This window comes from Pocillopora damicornis, chromosome 5 (genome assembly GCF_964200805.1).
Source record: "Pocillopora damicornis chromosome 5, jaPocDami1.2, whole genome shotgun sequence".
In the NCBI taxonomy this organism is placed as follows: domain Eukaryota; kingdom Metazoa; phylum Cnidaria; class Anthozoa; order Scleractinia; family Pocilloporidae; genus Pocillopora; species Pocillopora damicornis.
In genome coordinates, this window is record NC_142674.1 from 8,330,619 (window position 1) to 8,345,831 (window position 15,213).

Here is a 15,213-nt window from a genome sequence, read left to right on the forward strand (position 1 = left end):
GAAGAGAGTTAGTGAAAGCAGACTGTTTTATCACTGGATCAAAAAAAACCTTGTTCCGATGGTAATACTAGCCACATAAACATGAATGTTTCTTGTTTGTGTTAGCAAGGAGGTATAAAACCATACTATCTCTTCACTGACATAATTAGCATTAACAAATTTTAAAAAGGCTTAAAAAGATGGACGAAGACAAAGAAGCTCGCATTTTAAACTCATATTTTAATTGTATATATTTTCATTTTAAATATCATTCTTACTATACCATTTTGTACCTGCACTAATGATTTTTATACGTGTTTTTTATAATTTTTTTAATGTTTTAAAGTTCACTTTGGGAATTTTTTATAGGGATAACCTCGCGGTCCACCTTTACACATATGTTTTTCATATCATGTTTATGAGTATATATGTATTTGAATGAAGTATCATTATTAAAGCATTATTATTATATCAACAGAACTATGTTCTAGAACGCTGCCAGAAAATCTCAAACCATAACAGTTTAAAGAAGGCCACTCTCAGATTAGATAGATACATAGTTTATTTATCCACATAATGCCCAGGAGCATCCGGCATTCTCGTTTACAATGCGCACATGGAACTATAAGATACTGAAAATAGTTAATAATTTACATAAGTATAAAAGACTATAAACAATCATGTGCAGGGCACAGTAACAAATTTTATTATGGTGCTTAGCAATAAATAAATGTTGCAAGGTTTAATTTGTCTATTACACCTCTAAAAGTGTTCACATTACCAGCAATTCTAGCATTGCATGGTAAAGTATTCCAAATGTGGCTGGCTATGGATGCAAAGATGCAAAGAAAATGGTGCACTTGCTCTTAAACGAATTTTTCTCATGCTTAATGTCTCTAAGATGATAATTGACTGTACAAAGTGTAAATAAATCTTTCATGTAACTGGGACCATTCCTGTTAAAACTTTTAAAAAAGTAGGATCAAAACATGAAAAAACCTTTGCTCTAGTGTACGTGTGTTCATTAATCTAAGAATACTATCATGTAAAGTGGACTTAGGTAAACCCAATAACGTTCTGAGAATATAGTAATTTGCATCTTCCAAGTTATCAGATATGATTTAGGTATTCCAACAAGCACTGGGCCACAATACTCAAAATGAGGAAGAATAAAAGCCATATATAATTGAATTTTAATATTTCAATATACAATTACGTGTACTTTTTGTGAAGTGCATACCTTGACCTCTTGACAATATGAATGTGATTACCTGCAATGTCTGATTTGGAATCTGTAAACTCAGCTGATTCATCTGGTTCAGGTCTTTGCATGACTGCAAATGGTGAAGGCTCACAAAATGACAGGAACCTGTCCCTCTATGGCAACAGTGTGGCCTATGTAACAGAAAGTATTGTATGTGGCCTTTACATTCAGCCTCCCCCCTGCTCCTCATTGTAAACAACAGTATAGCTGTTCCTCTTTAAAACACGAGCATATCCCTCACCATGAACCACCTCTCTCCCAATCTTAATCCTGTAAAACTTTTTCATAGTGCCAAAAGGAGTCTCTCCAAGTGCCTAAAGTAATTTTTCCTTTGAGATTGATTTCTATCCAGTATGCATCTCCTTGCAGCACCTAGACAAAACACATCTTGGAACTATAGGAACCAACCTAAAAAGAGAAAGTTATGGAACACATTTGGATAAGCTCACACAATGTTGAAGGTATCATTTAAATTCATGATTTCCAAGTCAATTTGCTGTAAGTACTCAACTCCATATCAAATCCAGGAGGCTTTATTTCATCACTTGCTGATTTGTGCGAGAGATCTGTTTGTGGTACCGTTGGTTTGTTTTCTCTTCTAATTAATAGCATCATAATTCACATTGATATACATACTTGTCCTGAGCTCCAAACGTCATCTTCAAGTAGAAGTGTGCTGCAGGTGATTCTTTCTCAAGGTGTGTTGAGAGATCTGGCATATTCTGTTTGCACAGAAAACTGAATACAAGAACTATACCAGTAATACAGACAGAAGATAAACATTATAGATGTAAAAGAGATAAAGACTTGCATTGGTCTTGCTCCTAATGATAGCAAATAACTGACAGCAATATCATCCAAGAACAAACTAATAGTGATAATCTAGTACCATGATCGAGATCGAATCTCACTAACATGTCCCTAAATGGGAATTGATGGGAGATAACAAACTTATTATGTAATAATCAAGAGCTATAATGAAAGACTGATTGACAAAAATAAATCAGAACAAAAATGATAATAAAGAGTGTACTAACTAAGCATTTCAAAACTAACAGTCTGTACAAAACTCCTTCCCAGGCCCTTGGCCGTTGTTTCTTGGAAAAGCCAAGCTGCTGAGCTTTGTCACAAACATTAATTATTTCTTCTCCTTGCAAGTTCAAAGCGCTAGCAAAGGTAAAATCTCTTAAAAACAGAAACATTATCAGACTGCTAGACAAGTAAGTTAAGTGTTTGATTTGAAAAAATATATTTCCACTTTTGTGGATTTAATTAGCCATTCATGTTCACTACATTTTGTTCTTTCTGTAAATTGTTTGTGTGGGCATGTACTCTTGTGTTCAAAGAAATTTCAAGGTAATTCTCTTTTTCATACGTTCTGTTAATTTGTACACAATTTAAGCTCAATAACGAAATGAATAAGTACAAATGTTTTAAAGAAAGCAATTTTATTCTAGGGGCTAAAATCTAACTCTTACAATAAATAAACTTAATCCCTTATCTTATTTAATTTTGATCTACTGGTCCATTGACACGGGAACAAGCCTTGAATAGTTGTGCTGCTGACTTTTGGTGGTAGGTGTAGTGCTCCCAGTAGCTTAATATTTTCGCTTGGATGGAGTGGTATGTTTTCTTTGGTAGTTTTGTTAATTTTCTTTCAGAAACTGATTTAATCTGAAGGGCGACAAGTCAGGCTTCCTTATGCAGTAGTTGTACCAGCATGTAAAGGGGGAGCTGGGCTTTTCCTGTTTGTTTAGGCTGTTATGCCATCCTTTCACATCATGATTGGTGTGGATCTGCTGCTTGTACACGCTCCTGCTGGAGTGAGGCCAGGAATTGCTTTGTACCTGGGTGCTATCGGCATACTCCACAAACCTCTGCAGGGGTTCAGTGGTGGCTTGCAGCTGAAGACAGGTAAACATTGCTGGTATTTGACATGGAGGCAGGAATGGTAAGGTCATTATTTTACAGAGATACTTAAAGGTGCTATCATCCATTTTTTATGCTGTCTGAAGACCAAATTCTTGAATCTTTAATGTAAAAAAAAAGATGTAAAATAAGATGGTAAGCAAATATTAAAAAAGGTTGGACACTCCTCCCAGCTTTAACCTTATCCATCAAAGAAAAAACTACCAATTTATATAACTTCTTTTACTGACCTTTCTCCACAGAGCTTGTGTCCGATGGAATACACAGCCTTTCACCATCACGTCTGGTAGGACTTCATAAAGGTAGTTCCACATTGCTTCTTCAAAGTCAATCATGACCTGGTGAACCTTTGGGTTCTGTGGCAGGAGGTCTAGAAGAGTCCTCATGACCTGAAACAGGCTAAGACATAGGTGTGAGTGAATGTTTAGAGCAAATTTCACCTATTAGTCAGCTTTATAAAATCTCATCCATACTCTAACTATCTATCCATATTTACCTTTTGATAATCCTTTGTCTTCTTACCAGACATCAAGACAAAGACCAATGGAACCTGTTTCACATGGTCCTTGGATTTAACATTTGCATTGATGGTCCAGAGCTGAGTGAAGGGGTGGCAGCACAACTTGAATGTACTATCTATAAACCACGTCTTGGCTTTGCTGAGGAACTGAAGTTGTTTTTCGGTGGCAAAGACAAGATGGTGTCTTTTGTTGACAGTTATATCTGCTCAAAAAAGTCATCAGGAATGTAATCCTCTTCCAAACTGAAATCCAGGTCTACTAGGTCTTTGGGCCTGGGTTTTTGTGTAAGCCGGCTTGCAACTTGTGCCAGGAACTTTGGTTTTGAAAGGCTTGGACATGGTCCATCAAGTTTCTTAAGGAGGACCTACAGAAATGAAGAGGGGAACAAATTCTACAAGCTGGTGTCAAATCAAAGTCATCTAACCCAATGTAGATGATAAAATATATTTTTAGTCCCTTTACCCTTTACCCCCTAAAGCAAATGGTCCTTTTTCTAAAAGTCAACAAATATAAATAGGATATCCATGTGAGGTACACCAATCAAAAGGTGTTGATTAGTATACTTCATAAACCACATCAAAAGGTAGTAATGATCTTTCAAAATTAATTTTGGTGCCAAAAATTCAAGTAAATTAGCCAAATATTGACCAGTGCTTGCCATAATGTGCCACAAAAATTAAAAAACTGTTAACATATGTAATTTAAATTACCTCATCAACATTAACCTCATTAAAATCTTTCATTGCCTTTGCCTTTACAGCGACCATGCTCTCTGCAGAAAAACTAAAATCTCTGCAATTACATCTGCAGGTCAACTAATGAGCTGAACATGAGTCAACCTAACTAAACAAAAGATCCTAATCAACATGATCTTATAAACATCTGCAACATCAGAACTGGTTGACAAGTGAGTAACTGATTATGGACCACACAATGTATCAAAACTTCTTTCAGTTCAAAGTTCTCAATCGAAATGTTCATTCCTGCTGATCCTCATCAATCAAGTCTTGCACTTGAAGTCTGGCAACAACTGCTGCATCCCATCTTAGTCTGAAAACAGATGCTGCTGGGTTTAGGGCTGTCCTCTCTGGCTGAAATTCTTCCTTGTTGCATGACAGCTCTAAAAGATACAAGTGCTTAACAGGGTACTCAATACTCTCATTCACTCATAGTCTTACACTGTGCACTTCACCATATCTCCCTTTGTCTTGTCACCTTATAGTTCTTAGGGGCCAGTTTCAGTTTGTTACGATGACTTGATGATGACCACATCTCTAACACTAAGGGCACACTTTCTTTCTCCGTGTTTAACATGGATATTAAGCTATATGGATTTCCTCGCATCATGCCCATCATATCGTCACCCTACATCGCACAAAGTAGCCTCTTAAATTGTAGAAATACTGGGTATATGGAGTTATTTTGAGAGGTCTGCTGAGAAAGACAATAAAAATAACAGCCGTTGTTAATGTGGCCATCATGATAGCCACCAATTTACATTTTTTCTGATTAATTTTGCATCCAATATGTGGTGTAATACTCTCTCATTCTGTTTGTTGTTATGATTGTCACAATGTGGAATCTTCATATATAATTACATTGGGATAATAATACCTGCTTTAAGGCACACAACAACTATAATATGTTTAAAACACAGTATAAAATTATTTATAATGGATATTACTAAACTGAAAGCAAATGCAGAGAAGCATAAAGAGGCTGCTAATGTATGTAGAAGTCTGACAAAAACACTGGAACAACATGCCAATGAACCAATAATATATGGAGATACCATTATTTCTTAATTCAATCGATGGAGTCGGAAATGAAACAGCCATGATTTTACCATTACATTCACTCTTATAGTTATAGTTGGTATAACATAGCAGCTGAGTGTAAAATCAAACTAAGCCCTGATTCTGGTGTTACATGGTTGGAACTGACCATACCAGATAGATTTCCTTGCATCAGACAGAGGAAAACACTCTGTCGGCATAATTTGACAGAGTACAACAATAATACCTCAAACATGTATTTTTATCTAATTGTATTATGTAGATGAGTTTAAGAATATCTGAATACTATAAAAGATATGACTGTCTCTGTTGATTTGTGGAACTCAATAGTCACACCAGGTAATAATGCTTCCCAAAGGAAAACAGGATACAGGTTTTTCCTTGATAGTGGGAATGAGGCCCATCCTTTGATTGGTATAATGCATACTTCGATATTGATTTATACATTGGGCATTGAACACTACTAAACTGTTTAGTCAAACACAAAATATGTTTCTCTTTTAGACCTGATTAATTGTGTCCTTTATCCACAAGAAAGAGGTTGCAAGAACATATGGTACATTGATGAGATACAGTAGACAGTTTAATGATTACCTCACCAGGCCAACAATAGATGTTGATATATTTGATAAACTCCATGGCACTCTGTACTTTGATCTTACAAATCAGGAAGAGAAACTGAAAGCCAGTTCATGTAAGCTGGAATTCAAGCACACATTGTCTGTTGGCCCTAATGCTGATTCCAATCTGTAAGTTCAAACGCTGCATGAAGAAGAACTATCTGTTGATGTTGTTAGTAGAAAAGCACCTCTGAAAGCTTAAGCAGTAGCACACATAATACAAAAAGCATAAAATAACTTTTTTCTCATAAAATACATGTTTTATAATAAATATATCTATATTAACATAATATAATAGTATAAATGACTAATAGATATCCTTCTTTCAAAGTCATATTGAGTGACAATCAAAAAGTAAAATTAGCAAAAGCATACCAGGACAAATCACCCATTGCTCTACGTTTGTCAAAAGGTGAACTAATTGGTAATAATGAAATGATGTTAACAAAAACACAACTCAAGAAGGTACAAAGGCAATGGCATCAGGTGTTGGTGTTGTCCTACAAGATAAGAGGGAAATAAGTGTTAGAGGTCCACCTGGTGGGGGTGGTGCTGGTTCTCATGGACCAAAAGGCGACAAGAGTGATACTAGAGCACAGGGGCCTAAGTGTGATAAAGGAGATACCAGTGCATGAGGGTCCAAGGGTGATACTGGTGCACAGGGGCCCTAAGGGTGATAAAGGAGATACCTGAGCGCAGGGGCCTAAAGGTGACAAAGGAGATACTCATACACAAGGGCCTGAAAGTGATACCGGAGCACAGGAGCCTAAGGGGGATAAAGGTGACATTGGTGTCAGAGTTTTGAAAGGTGATAATGGAGATACTAGTACACAGTGACCAAAAGGTGATACCTAGTGCACAGGGTCTACAGGGCCATCTGTTAGTGGTGGTGGTGGTTCTGCAGACTTTTTAACTATTTTACTGTTGGATGGAGGTTAGAAAATGACAGGTAATTTAGATATGAGCAGTTAAAAATTTTATTAATTTTGGGGATCCATCAGGTGCAACAGATGCCAGTAATAAAACAATATGTTGATGCCATTACAAACAACATACTGAGTGGCTCTGAGATTTCTGATACATACCAACAAGTGCGAAAATGCTGTAGATATACCTTCCCCATGATGTAATTTGCATACTTCATACATAATGAGGTTTTCACTTTTTTGATTTATTTTTTAACTTTCAAATGAGCTTACAAGTCATTCAAATAAAAGTAAACATGCTGATTTCATTTGCAAAAAACGTAACTATAAATGCATAAAAATGAGCTCAAGTAGCTCTACAAAATTTCAAACAAGCTTTATTCATAATAAAGTTGATCACTTCAATAAAATTTTTTAAAAAGCCAGTAAAAGGTTAAATTTTTCATTGGAGTGGAGGGCTGTCATCATCATTCGACGATTCAATTCTTTTGATTCATTCATAGCTTCATTCTGTAGAAATTGAACCATCTGCACAAGTGCCTGGTGACTTGTTAACAGTGTTTATAGTTATGTTGAATTGTCCACCATGGAATATGGCTCCACAGAAGGGATCAGCAGCAGGAAACATTGAAGTTTTTATGAATGAAGTCTCTGCCTTGGTGGTGGTTGCAGCAGTGCATGAAGCATTGTCTTTGCATCACTCACAGCATTGCATGTTAAAGGCTTTGAGCTCAGTATCGATGACATATTCTTCTGTTGCTCTTAAGAAACAGAGCTGTAGTTGTTTACACTTTGCAAATTACAGTGACCTGAAAGGTGCATGATGTGAGTGGGGGGAACATTGCTGTTATAAAGTTTTTGTATCATCATTTTTCTTGCACTGTGGTTCATGAGCTATGGCTTCTCATTCAGAACAGTTTTTTATGCATATACCATGTTTGTAAATTGCTTCCTTTAGAGGTAGTTCCCCTTTAGAGAATTATATATCAAAAGCAGGGCAGGACAGAGTAAGGTTATATTTCAATGTTTTTTCTCTTTAAGCAGACATTCACAAAAAATGTGGGTTCCATCAGTGTCAGACGCTTGCTCAATCTCTGCACATGACCATATCTAAACATGGAAAATGTTTTACTCCCAAGGTTGTTGTAATCCTTATTTGCTTTGTTATCTTTAGCTTTTCTTTCAATGAAATAGCAGACAACAGGTTGTTCGTCACATTTACTAATGATGACCATTCTGCAAAATCAGAGATCATTGCTTTTGTAAAGACTTCCTATTTAATCCTCAGATTTCTGAGTACTCTACAATAGTACAAATTAAACTAAGAAATTCTCTGAGAACCTTAGCGATCTTTGGTACACGTGTACCTCCAAGAAAACCTGTCTTTGCCATGCACTTCGCGTTCAACAATCTTTCTAAAAAGAGAAAAAGAAATGACACATAACATTAATAATTCAGAAGACGAGATATATTTCTAGTAGCCATGCACAGCCAAATCCTTCAATAGCCCGTGCACTAACGTGGGGCTGTTCGAAAGCTGTGTGGTTGTAGTTTTACTGGCTTTGTTTCCTTGTTTGCATGCCAAGAGCTTCCACTTTTCAAGAACATCCTCATCCCAAAGGGTAGCTCATAACCCTATTAAAAATGATAATGATAAGGGGTTTATATAGTGCTAAAACTATAAACAATATTCAGAAGTGCTTTACAGAAGTTAAAGGTCTATACTAATTGAAATTAAAATATTAAAAGGCAATAAACATTAGAAATATTGAAACGAACTGAAAGCTTCCCTAAATAGAAATGTTTTAAGTTGCTTTTTAGGCTACTACTTGTTCTTATAGTTAATGGCAGCGAGTTCCAAAAAACAGGTGCAGCATGAGCAAAGGCCTTATCCCCAAATGAAGAGCAGTTGGCTTTTGGGACGAACAGAAGAGATTGAGCAGACGAGCGAAGAGCATAATTAGTAGCTGGTTTCAGGGACAAAAGATCTTTAATGTAGGGAGGACTTTGGTTGTGTAATGACTTGTAAACAAAGAGGAGTCATTTAAACTGAGCTCTGAACGTTACTGGAAGCCAATGTAGGTCGATAAGTTTAGGTGTGATATGATCCAATTTTGGAATCTGAAAAATTACTCTAGCCACAGCATTCTGAACTTTCTGTAAGCGATCAAGTTGATATTTAGGTAGACTGAAGAGAAGTGCGTTACAGTAATCAAGGTGTGAGGATATAAAAGCGTGGACTGGTGTCTTAGTCGATTGAACAGTAAGGAATTTTCTGATTTGTCTTATGTATAATCTGTCCAAAGCCTTGCTACAAATCTTGCCTATATGAACGTTCATTTGCATATGGGCAAAAAGTACACAGACATTAAGACTTTGTAATAATTTATCATTAAAGGTAAAAGTGCAAAGATTTAACAAATAAAATGAACTTAACTTTGAGCTACCACAGGTTTTGATGTTGTCAAGTGAGCACTTCTATCTTTGGCAGTTTCTTTCTTATACGAAAGATAACAGATTATCTAGAAAGTTTATGTGATGGTTGGCTGGTAAGATTTCAGCCATTGCTTATACCATCAGTATGTTATTTTGCCATGTCATCTAAATCGAGAAGATGGGGCATAAACTTTTGAAATGAGTCTTGTGGCTCTTTCATCTAAATGACATCTGGCTGCCTCCAAGTTTCAAAAATTCCCACTTTCAAAACAAGGCAAAAATAAAAACCAAAAGACAAACAATTTTGTTAACTTACAAGTTGGGATCAATATTTGTTCCTACGAAACTTAGCTTGAAAATGATTTGTTGTACTCGATTACTATTCCGGCTCTACAAGGAAACCTCTTTTAGATCTTGAGCTCCATAAGTCCCGGTGGAGTACGATTACCAATGGAGTACGTAAACTAATCCAGCTCGACAAGGCTCGTTTATCAAGCTAGGTTACACTGCGAGTGAGAAAGACTGTGGAAGAGTCCAACCCATTATGGAGGAAATGGACATGGCAGGTAGTGTGGTGTGCAAGCAAAACTTTGGTCATCCATCAAGTACTTTATAAGTTTTGTTAAGATCCAGAGATAGGATTCAGAGGAAAGTGTAGAGAAAGTGAGAGCAAATGTATTGGAAACAGGGATTATTCCAGAGCATGAAAACCTTGGAACAGTTGCAGTCATTTTTGGGTTAATAAGACTATGATAAACTTTATTAGACGCTTAACATATCTGGAATGGTACTGAACATACTCAAAAATGAAAAAGCAAAGTCTTTGATAAACCTTAGTTTATTGTAAAACTTTGAGCTTCTTGGTGAACAACGCGAGAGATACTTGTATCACTTATTTTTACTTATATTTCCTCATTTTTACTTATATCAATGTAAAAAAATTTGCAGTCATTTGTTGCGATGTGGTTATATGTTTTTAAAAAAATAAACAGCACAACTCCTGGTTTAGGAACAAGAAAAAAACTTTGAAGTACTCTCTGACCTCGTTTTTCTCCCTCTTACCTCGCTAACCAAAAAAAGCAATTTTTTAGAGCAAACTTAAGTCACGAAAACCTCAAGGTGAAGGTAACACTTCTGAGCACAGTAATGTAGCTACTAAATATAATAACAAAACAGTGAGCTGAACACTTTCGTTTACAACTTGGGAAAAGTACGCAAATGCTTGCGAACATGAGAGTTTTTATCCGTCAGTTGATTTTCCTTTCCCCTAATAAAAAAATGGTGAGGTGCCTCACCAAAGTAACCATTGTTACATGCGACACATCTAAACTGATAGTTAACTAGGGAAATTTAATGCATCCGAAATGGAGAAAGAGGCAGGGACAAATTTTGATAGCCCTAGTAAGATTCTAGACACAGCGGACATACTTATTGCCAACATTTAATAGAGGCATTGTATATTGGAACTTTACTCAACTGAATGAACACGAGGTTATAGGGAATGGCTTTCATTAAAAAACTAGGACAGTAATTAATCCTTTGACCCTTAATTTCACCTCACAAAATTACCCATGAGTCTCACATTCAGGTAACAAGAATAAAGGAATTGATCATAAACTAAAGTGTGAAAAGAGTGTACTGTCTGAACCAATGCAGACATTGTTATTTGTTAGCCTAGTGTATTGTGTTCAGTCGACTTTCATATGTATTAAGTTGGAAATAGTAAGATATTGACACGTGTTACATATTTGCATTTACACTTAAAATAAAAAATGTGGGAAAAAAATTTGTGTTCATTTACACATAACCAGTGTTAAAAATATTTTGGGATGTACCCTCATATAAATTTTTTTGTTAATTCAGTGGAAGAAACAAGTGTCTCAGTGTGCTTCATGGAGAAGGCAAAGAATCCAATCCTACCAGTGCGTAGACCAATGCATTGGTCTACAGACAGTTGACCAACAGTTGACTGGCTGTTGGTCGACAGTGGACTGACACGTTGGCCAACACTTTTGCCTTATAATGTACATTGGCCTTATAATGTGTGTCAGTGACTTTGTTAGGGCCTTATTTATCTAAAGCAATACTAAACCTTTCTTTTACACGCTTGACTGTGGCGTCTTTTTTTGAAAACTTTCACTCACGATAAGGAAATGAATGATTTACTTTTGTCCACTATCTTGTTTATCATGTTATTAGAACCCATTCCCCACTCAGTTACTTATCCTGACTAGGCACTAGATAGACATTTCCTGTGTTTTCCATAAGGACACTTTAATATTCTAAACCAACACGTTGTCGTCAAGTTTTTTAATTTTTTTCAAGTAAAATACAGCAATGTTATTACGTTGGACATTGGTGGCTCCTAAAGAAGCCATTGTTTTTTTTATTGTTGTTGATGGAGTCTTCTAGGAATAGAAGGCATCATCTGATGCCAGCAGCAATAGCTTCTTCGTGAGGCGAAGTCATTTCACAATCAGCCGCAGTCCACCCAGCTGCTTTCTACACTCCTGCTCAATGGTTTTTACGGCTAGTTTGGGGTCTCCCAGCCTCTTCAAGGTGCTTTGGAATGTCACCTCATTGACAATTCTCAGCTCTACTATACCAAGAAAGTATCTGATGGTGCTGCGTGCTGCACCTGCCAGTTTATATGCATTGTTTAAGCAGATGGATTTTGGCAAGGTCATTGCAGTCAACCTTTGCAGCAGCTTCATGGTTTGCAGGTGATGATATTGCAGGATTCTGCCTTAGTCTTAGCTGCTGCTCCAAGGCTTTTATCCGCTCATCTTTTTACTTAAGCTCCTCTTTGGTAGGTAGGCCACTCATGGAATGAGGATTTTGAGTATGTCTATAATATTGCTAGGCAATGAGTTCCATTCTTTGATAGGCCACCCATGGAATGAGTGGCCTACCACAGCCCTGTATGTGCTGATGGGAAGTATTATCCAGAAGGTTTCTATATCTACAAGAGGGAAGTCCTGCAAAGGGGATACCAATCACAGCCAGATTTTAACAAAAAATAAAAGTGGAATGGGAGTGATAAACAATAAATGATGATAAAAAATCTAACAAATATAAAAATATACATAATTAATTATTAAAATGATAAATGATCTGCTAATTAAAATTAGATTGTTGTAAACTACAAGTATGTACTTATTTAACTAATGGAGTTTTGACTATGTCAATAATTTTGCTAGGCAACGAGTTCCATTCTTTAATCGTTCTGCCATAAAATAAGTTTCTGTAAGCTTCAGTGTTTGGTTTTAGTTCAATGAACTTGTCTTTATGGATGGATTGTAGTTGACTATTGCGCCTTTTAATATAGCTTGTGATTTCTGATGCTGATTCACCTTGAGTTGTTTTATGAAGCATTGTTAGGTGAGCAATTTTCCTTCTACTTTGGAGAAAGGGCAAATCCAGATCATTAAGAAGATTTATGACAGTTCCAGGTGTTCGCTGCCAACAATTCTTTACAAATCGTGCAGATCCCCTTTGTACAGCTTCTATTTGCTTAATATGCTGGTCCATCCATGGATCCCATACTTGGCTTGTATATTCTAGATGAGGTCTCACGAGAGCGTTATAAGCTAATTCTTTGATTGATTCAGGGCAGTTGCCAAGATTTCTTCATCGGAAGCCGAGGGATTGTTTGCTACATTTACCTTACTGTTAATGTGATATCTCCAATCTAGTGTAGAGGATAGTTCAACTCCAAGATATTCTTTCTATGTACCCTTCAAAGCGCCGTTTAAGGTCATTCCTGACAGCTTCCATATTGCCTTTCTTGAACATGAACACTTTCCTTGGTTGCTTTCTATTGGTTGATGGTTTTAAGTTGATATCGAAGATGATGACATCACGATCACTCGTACCATTCTGAATTTTCAGGTCAGTAACCTTGTCAGGGTTAGTTGTGAAGACTAAGTCTAAGATATTGTGGCCTCTAGTTGCTTGCTTCACATGTTGGGTCAGGAAGTGGTTATTTACGATGTCCAGCAGCTTAATGTTAACCTCCATTCTGTGTGCAGGATTAGGTTGAATGGAGTAGTTATTATCATCATCCCAGGATACACTCGGCAAATTAAAATTACTAGTGATTAGTATGTTTGGAGGGGATTTATAGGCCAGTTGACAAAGTGTTTGGTCCAGGGTTTAAATTATCTAATGGCTTATTTATAAAAAAATTTCATAAAATGTCTGCAGCTGCTTGGCTATAGATGCTTACACACACAAGCCTGACTAATTTGATGACCATTATCTGGGTTATATTGTTAATCAATAATTCCATATGTCCTCATCAAAATAATATACAATAATTAAATATCATTATTGTAAAATACCATAATAAATTACTTTTACTTTATGGGATCCTCTTAATGCCTTTAATGTACATCCCTTGATATTTTGAAATGTTGAAAAGAACATTCATGTCATTAAAGTATCTACAGTTAATAGTGAATTTCCTGAATGCCTTTAAAAAAAAAGACTGTCCTTGCTTACTTGACAGAAAATACAGGGGATGATTTTTTCAGAAACTGAATAAAAAGTTTTAAGTGGGAGATTAAACGTAAAGATTTTTCATGCAAGATAAAATGGAGAGGAGAAATTTAACATGTAGGAAAGGGCTGAGGGAGAGATGAGAAGGGAGAGAGTAAAACAGAGGGGCCTGGGAATGGAAGGGAAGCTAAGGGGGTGAGAGAAAGAGAGAGAGAGTGGGTAAGAGGAAGGAGAAGAGAGTGTGGAATGGGACTTAAAGAGGAAAGGGTGGGTAGAAGAAATGGGAGTTTAATTTGGTCACAGGTCATGGTTAGTAGACGAGTCTGGTGAGGAGAGATTTTTTGCGGTTCAGTTGGAGATCTTGTTCATTTATTTTTAAATGCCCTAGTTTTCTATGGTTTTTCCTTTTTTGGGTGCTTTTTTTTTCTGATTAGTTTTTTTCCCTTCACACAGTTTTCAAAGTTTGCCTGGCTAGTCTTTTAATGCATTTGGCAGTTAAATTTAATTTTACAGTTGAGAGAATCTACAGTGAATTCTGTCAATGCAACATCCAAGAGCAGTTTTGCGAGCATCGCCTAAATAATAGGTACACATGCACACATGTATGGATAACATAAATCTGTCGAGAAAAAGTGAGGGCATTGACATCTGTCCCTTTGCATACTTTTGCAACTAGAAGTTCCTCAACTCAATGTTTTTCAGAAAATCCAACATCTAGACTTAGTGTTGGAAGGTGCTTTGTACCTGGAACTTGTAACATCTACTATAGAGGTGGATGGTGTATTCGTCTGCACCGGCGTCACTAGGGTAAAGGTTCACCCGGTGTTCTATATAGTGTTCTACTACCCAGTGTTCTACTATAGAGGTGAGGTCTCACCTTGGGCACGATTGCTAGATTTGGTGGCGGAAGGTGCTTTTGTACTCTGGAGCTTGGAACTTCTACTAAAAAGGCGGAAGGCGAATTCGTCCGCACCGGCCCAACTAGGCTAAGGGTTCACCCGATGTTCTATAACTAGATTTAGCAGTGGAAGGTGCTCAAGTACTCTGGAGCTTGCTACTTCTACTATAGAGGCAGAAGGCGTGTTCCTCTTAGAGGTTTCACCTGGAGTTCTATGACTGGATTTGTCAGCGGAAGATGCATTTGTACTCTGGAGCTTGTAACATCTACTATTGAGGCAAAGGTGTGTTCCTCTGCCAGGTCTCACTTGGAGCTCTATAGATAGATTTGAAAGCGGAAGGTGC

At 36.8% G+C, this 15,213-nt stretch overlaps 1 long non-coding RNA gene and 1 pseudogene across 1 annotated transcript; one reads left to right on the forward strand and one right to left on the reverse strand.

Moving 5' to 3' along the window:
• Positions 1–2,333: 2,333 nt before the first annotated feature.
• Positions 2,334–3,908, forward strand: LOC149044999 (uncharacterized). The gene is made up of 3 exons (XR_016186943.1): positions 2,334–3,157; positions 3,415–3,474; positions 3,698–3,908. It is a non-coding gene; the product is annotated as an uncharacterized LOC149044999 (long non-coding RNA).
• Positions 3,909–12,502: 8,594 nt separating this feature from the next.
• LOC149045000 (uncharacterized) lies at positions 12,503–13,491 on the reverse strand (annotated as a pseudogene).
• Between the last annotated feature and the right edge of the window lie 1,722 nt (positions 13,492–15,213).